The sequence below is a fragment of the Chrysochloris asiatica genome, unplaced genomic scaffold (genome assembly GCF_000296735.1).
Source record: "Chrysochloris asiatica unplaced genomic scaffold, ChrAsi1.0 scaffold00224, whole genome shotgun sequence".
Taxonomy (NCBI): domain Eukaryota; kingdom Metazoa; phylum Chordata; class Mammalia; order Afrosoricida; family Chrysochloridae; genus Chrysochloris; species Chrysochloris asiatica.
This window is the reverse complement of record NW_006408742.1, coordinates 2,553,084-2,560,251: the sequence shown is the minus strand read 5'-3', so window position 1 is coordinate 2,560,251 and position 7,168 is coordinate 2,553,084. Positions and strand designations below refer to the sequence as shown.

Genomic DNA, 7,168 nt, shown 5'->3' with positions numbered 1-7,168 from the left:
AAAACAAAAATCCTCACCACTGGACCAGTAAATAACATCCATATAAATCAAGAAAAGATTGACGTTGTGAAAGACTTCCTTTTGCTCAGATCAACCATCAACACTTAGAGAAGCACCAGTCAGGAAATCAAATGACCCAATTGAATAGTTTTCATCTTGTTTAGATGGGTCTGCTGAAAGGAGATGGGGCTAAGATTCTTAGGATTCAATAGTGAGTAATAGCATGACTAATTGTGATGGTCACAGCTGTAAAGATAAAAGTTTTGTAACAAAAAGGATGAAGTAGTTAATCTTACATTCTAGGAACTGAGGACTGTAGGACTATCAAGGGAGAGGAGCATGAGTGGAATGTGGGACCCTATCCAGAGAAGCAGTGACACCAGAGATGGAAGCAGAGATGAGGACATGGAGAGATAGAGAGGAGCTGAGGTCTCTAGACTCATGGAAAGAGAAAGGCTGTGTGCTGGTGGCCAGGAGGCAGGCTCGCAGAATGTGCCCTTTGGTTGTTTAAATGATTATATATCCCTGAGTGTTTTTGTGTACATAAAAAATAACCAGAGGGAATGGAAGCAAATACTGTTGAATGATGATGGAAGGAGGGGATTGTAATCATTGCAGTGAAATGAAATACAATAGGAAGAATGTAAAACCAATGTTCTCCTTTGTAAACTATCACTCAATTTACAATTAAAAAAAAGAAATCAAATAACGTATTGCATTAGGCCAATCTGCTGCACAAGACCTCTTCAAAGTATTTAAGAGCAATGATGTTAGTTTGAGGACTGATGTGTGCCTGATCCAAGCAATGGTATTTTCAATAAGCTCCTATGCATGTGAAAGTTGGACAGCGAATAAGGAAGGTCATAGAAGAATTGAGGCATTTGAGTTATAATGTTCGAGAAGAATATTAAAACTACCATGGACTGCCAAAAGAAAAACCAGTCTGTGTTGGAAGAAGTACAGTCAGTATGTTCTTTGGAAGCCAGGATGGCCAGACTTTGTGTCTCATACTTGGGACATATTATCAGGAGGTGCCAGTTAGTGGAGAAGAGTAACATATTTGATATAGTGGTGGGTCAGAGAAAAAGAGGAAGATCCCTAACTAGATGGATTGGTACAGTGGCTGCAGCAATGGGCTCAAACTTAGCAATGACTGTGAGATTGGCCCAGGACCAGGCAATGTTTCATTCTGCTGTGTATAGGATCACTATGAGTCAGTAGCGACTTGGTGGCACCTCACAACAACAACAATAAACTGTCAGATAATTAATGTGTGTTTGTTAAAGCCAGACACCTGTGGAATTTCTATTACAGCAACACTAGAGAACTAAGACACTCCCACTGTTCCCCACCCCCACAGTATGTCACTGTGATCATTTTGTCCTTTAGACTTCATCACTTGCTTATAATCAGGGCATTGCCAGCGTGGTGAGAACTGAGCATCTTTCATGAATTTACTGTGATATCATAAGTCTCCTTTTGTGCCATTATCTATTCAAGTCCTTTGTCCATTAAAAAAAAAAAATATTTGCGTTGTTTGTTTTATTTACTACTTACTGGTTTATAAACATTCTTTTTGTATTTTGGATACAAGTTCTTACTGGGATATTTTATTGTACTTATTTTGTCTTAGGGTGTGGCTTATTTTATCATTATTTTAAAAACTGTAGTTTAATGAACAAAAATGATTAATTTTAATGAATTCCAATTTATTGATATGTTTGTTTTACAGTTAGTACTCTAGTGTTTCTTTATTAACTTTCTGTCGCTATTGGGTGCCATCAAGTTGTATCAATTTCCACTTCTAGAAACCCATGTGACAGAGGAAAACATCCTCATAGGGTTTTCTTGGCTGTAACCATTCTGGGCACAGTTTACCAGGTCTTTGTCTTGGAGAGGCTGTTTGAGTTTGAACTGCCAGCCCTCTGGTTAGCAGCTTAGCATTGTAACAGTTGTATCACCAGGACTCCTTTGGAAAATCTTTACCGATTCCCAAAACATGAAGGGATTCTTCTACGGTTTTGTTTTGTTTTGTTTTGTTTTTCCCTACAAGTTTTATAGTTTCAGTTCTTAGCTTCAGATGCAGGGTTCAATTTGGATTAATTTTTTGTGACTTTTGTGAGACAAGGTTCATTTTTTCTATACTGGTGTCAGCATTGCTTGTCTAAAAGTCGTTCCTTTACCATTTATTTGCCTTGCTACCTGTATTAGTGAATAGGTGTGAGCGTGGCTTCTGACCTTCTTTCATTTCACAAAGGGGGAAGAGGATCAAGATCAACAACCCAAGGCTGATTCCCTATGAGGCAGAGGTCAGACATGCCTTTATTCTCATATGGTTTTACCAATTCTGACACCAACTGTCCCTCCTATGGTACTCTCTACATCTCTGCTGGGTTTGGTAATCTGTTGCAATGGCCACATAAAGGATGGGGTTGATTAGGGAAGTACCAGGTGATGATAGTTCAGGTTCAGGAATGCAGAGGGTGCAATTCTTGGATCAGGGCAGCCTCTTCTTAGTAATGCCTACAGACACCCCTCTCTCTGGCCCTCAGCCTCTCAGCTCCTGGCCTCTTGTCATCTGCTGGGTTTGGGTAAGTGTTACAAAACTCTTTTCACTCTGTTAATACGTGCTCAGCAAGCATCAGCCCAAAGGTGCTCAGCTCTAGCTCCATGAGTCAGAAAATCTAGCTCCACCAAGTGCCTGGAGACACTTCACTCTACCTGCAAGTCTTCTTCCTGAAGGCACTTAGTTTTCTTGCTCCGTGGGTCCAGAAGCTCACTGTGCAGTCTCTTGCCAGTCTCCTGGTTCTGCTGCCACATTTCTCGCCATCTCTCACCATCTCAGCTAGGTGTCTCCTGGGGCAAGGAGGTTCCCAATGCAGGGATCCCAGGCCCAAAGGACAGACTCCTGATTCTTCCCTCTTTGTGATCATGAGATTTCCCCTTTCCACCTCTGGGATTGCTCATTTTAAGCGTGGAGGTGGTAGTTGTGTGTTGTTGAGTTGGATCTCACTCACAGTGACCCAATATAGGGTTTGCAAGGCTGTAAATAAATCTTTACACGAACAGGAAGCCTCATCTTTTTCCTGTGGTGCAGCTGTTAGATTCTAACTGCTGACATTGTGGTTAGCACCTCAATTTGAAACCCACTATACTATCAGGGAGGAGTCCTGGTGGGGCTGTGGGTTAATGTGCCAGACTGCAAAGCCATTTGGACTGCAAGGTCGGTGGTTCAAGCTCACTAGCTGCTCCTTGGAAACCCTATAAGAGTCGCTATGGGTCGGTACCGACTCAAAGGCACTTCACAACAACAACAGCATACTATCAGGAGGAGTCCTGGTGTGGCTCTGTGGGTTAATGCGCCAGACTGCAAAGTCATTTGAACTGCAAGGTCGGCAGGTGGTTCAAGTTCAGCAGCTGCTCCTCAGAAATTATGGTCGCTATGGGTCGGAACCGACTTGACAGCACTTAGCAACAATACTATCAGGAAGGAGCTCTGGGAGTCTAGTGGTTACGAATCGGGCTGCCAACCTCAAGGTCAGCAGTTCGAAACTACCAGCGGTTCTGTGGGAGAAACATGAGGCATTCTGCTCCTGTAAAGATTTGCAGCCTCAGAAACCCTGTGCAGGGTCATTATGAGGCGGAACCGACTCCACAGTACTTAACAACAACAACACATTATCAGGGCCTAGAAGAATGGTAAAGCTGGTCAACCTCCACATTAGGGTTGCTATACATCAAATTTGCAAGGTCCCAACCCCACAAGGGTATCATGAGCCTTATTTATATTCAATTCCCTTGGTGGGCCATAAGCATCTAACATTCGCATAGCCATCTGATGGGCTTTACAAAGACTATAACTAGAAGGACCATGCAAAGTAATTCACAGAACCACAATTAGTTTCCTAGGGCTGCCATAACCAAGTGGAACAAACTGAGTAGCTTAAAACAACAGAAATTCCTTGTCTTAGAGTTCTGATGGCACAAAGTCTCAAATCAAGGAGCCAGCAGGACCATGTTTTCTCTGAAGGCTCCATGAGAGATCCATCCTTGCTTCTTCCTGGTTTCTAGTGGGTCTTGCCAGTCCTTAGAGCTCCTTGACAGTTAGCTAAAGCTCTCCAGTATTCACCTTTGTCTCATATGGCATTCTTCCCCATCAGTCTATAAGTCTACTCATCTTTTTATAAGAAACCAAGTCAATTGGAGAAGAGGGTTCACCCTGCTTCAGTAGGGCTCAGTGTTAACTAATAACACCTTCAAAGATCCTATTTCTAAATAAGATCACCAACAAAGGTACTAGGAGATAGGACATCAACATATCTCTTGGTGGGGGGTGGGGGCACACATCAGCCCATAATAGTGCCTTTGTCAAATATTAATTGATTATTTGTGTAAGATGTTTCTGGACTTTAACCAAATAATCTTGTGATTCTTATGTTAATATATAACTCTGACTGCTCTAAAAAATTAATTTGACTTATTTTGTTGATATTGAGACTATACATAGCAAACCACACACACCCATTCAATGGTTTCCACATGCACAATTGAGTGATATTGATTTTATCCATCAAATTGTAGAACCATTCTTGTCCTCATTTTCTGAGTTATTACTCTCTCATTAACATTAAGTCACTGCCCTCTAAGGTTCCTGTCTCATCTTTCAAGCTGTTGTCAATTTGATCCCATATAGATAGTTCTTAAAAGAGTATAAGGCTCAAAGCATATCTTTTTACTAATTAAACTATTGTTTGGTCTTAAGATTTCAGGGGATATTTTTGATTTAAGGTTTAAAGATTATCTTTGGGCACTAGTTTCATCCAAACTTCATGGTTTATCCAACCTTTATAACTCTAGGAAGTCTGAAGTTAGAATTTGAAATTCTCCTCTACATTTCCCCCCTTTTGATAAGAATTCTTCTACAGAACTTGTGATCAAAATAATAACCAAGGACCATTCATTTCTTCTGGTCTCATGACAAAGAGGCAGTTGTTTGTAGAGGCAATTAACCACATATTCTATATCCTTGGAAACCTTGTACAGGGTCGCTATGGGTTGGAACCGACTCGACGGCACTTAACAACAACAACAACAACAACAACAACATATCCTCATTATCTTCCTTTGTTGCTCCAGGCAAATAGAAACTCATTGCTTGCCTTGGATGGTTGTTTGCAAGCTTGTAAGATCCCAGGCTCTATGCAATGAGCTAAGAGACAGAACAAAAGCACTAATTTATTATTTGGCCAATTGACTGGAATGTCCCAAGACACTACGACCCTAAACCTCCAAACTCAGATACCAAATCTTATATTTTTGGTTACAAATAAGCAGCCTCAGGAGTGAGTGTATGTGTGTGTTGTTGTTATAAATATATCTATCACATTTTTGCCAATTCAGCTTTTTAGAGGTATAAAATTTATTGACAGCAAATACAATATTGGTTGTTCAATCCTTTCTGATTGAGTAGTGTTCCATTGTACATATGACTTCATATGATAAGCACTGGACTGTGAATCACAAGGCCCATGGTTCAAGCCCACCATCTGCTCAATGGGAAAATGATAAGGCTTTATGCTCCCTTGAAGATTTAAAAGTTTGGAAACCCTATACAGAGTCATCATGAGCCAGAACCAACTCGAAGACACTTAACATAAACAATGCTAACCTTAATCAATTAGATATTTTCATCACCCTTTCCCTTTCCCTTTTGCCCTGGTAATCACTAAAAAGCTTTGTTCTTTACACATTTGCCTTTTCTTGTCTTTTTGTATATATAATGTCATACAACATTTGTTCTTTTGTGAATGACTTAGTTCACTCAGCAAAATGTCTTCCAGCTCTATCAATATTTTGCATGTGTTAAAACTTCCAAAGAAAGGTGATCCAGCAGAATGTGGAAATAATTGAACAATATCATTAATATTACATGTGAGTAAAATTTAACTGAAGGTAATTACAGCAGTACATCAACAGGAAGCTGCCAGAAATTCAAACTGGAATCACAAGAGGATATAGAATGAGGGATATCGTTGTTGATGTCAGATGAATCTTGGCTAAAGGCAGAGAATACCAGAAAGATGTTACTTATGCTTTATTGACCGTGCAAAGCAATTTGACTGTGTGGGTCATAATAAACTATGGATGCTATTACAAGAATGGGTATTACAGACACTTAATTGTGTTCAAGAGGAATCTATGCATAGGCCAAGTGGAGAGCAAGGGGATACTGAATGGTTTAAAATTAGAAAAGCTATGTGCCAGGGTTGCTATGAGTTCAAACCGACTCGACAGCACTTAACAACAAATGGGGAAAATATTTAATGATGCAGGAAACATCATAAGAAGATGAAAGGAATAACAAAGTTACTACACCAAAAAGAACTGGTCCAAATTCAGGTAAGAACCAACTGTGTTGAAGGAAGAAGTCCAAGCTGCACTGAAGGCATTAGCAAAAATCAAAGCTCTGGAATTGATACAATACCAATTAAAATGTTTCAACAAATTGATGTTCAAGAATTTCAAGAAATTTGGAAGACAACTACCTGGGAAACCAACTAGAAAAGATCCATATTTTTGCCTTTGCACAATGACCCTATAGAATGTAGATATTATAGAACAATATCATTAATATCATGAGCAAGTAAAATTTTGATGAAGATAATTAAAAAATGGTTGCAGAAGCACATTGGCAGGGAACTGACAGAAATTCAAACCTATTTCAGAAGAGGATGTGGAACAAGGAATATCATTGTTAACATCCTTTAGATCTTAGCTGAAAGCAAAGAATACCAGAAAGATGTTTACTTGCATTTTATTGACTATCCAAAGGCTGTGTGGATTATGACAAACAATAGGGGAAAATGGGAATTACAGAACACTTAACTGTACTCGTGCAGAATCTGTACATAGACCAAGAGGCAATCATTTGAACAGAACAAGGGGCCACGGAGTGGTTTAAAATCAGGAAAGGTATGCATCAGGGCTATAACCTTCATCATACTTATTCAATTTGTATGCTGAGTAAATAATCCAAGAAACTGAGTTATATGAAGACGAATGAATCATCAGGATCAGAGAGCATTCTGGCTGTATTTCTTCCCACATAGATTTGTTTATTCTTCTAGCAGTCCATGGTAGTTTTAATATTCTTCTCCAAAACTATAAC

General features: G+C 39.7%; 1 pseudogene; it reads right to left on the bottom strand.

Annotated features, from left to right (window-relative positions):
• Window positions 1-2,820, bottom strand: part of LOC102834251 — an 11,186-nt pseudogene extending 8,366 nt beyond the window's left edge.
• Between the last annotated feature and the right edge of the window lie 4,348 nt (window positions 2,821-7,168).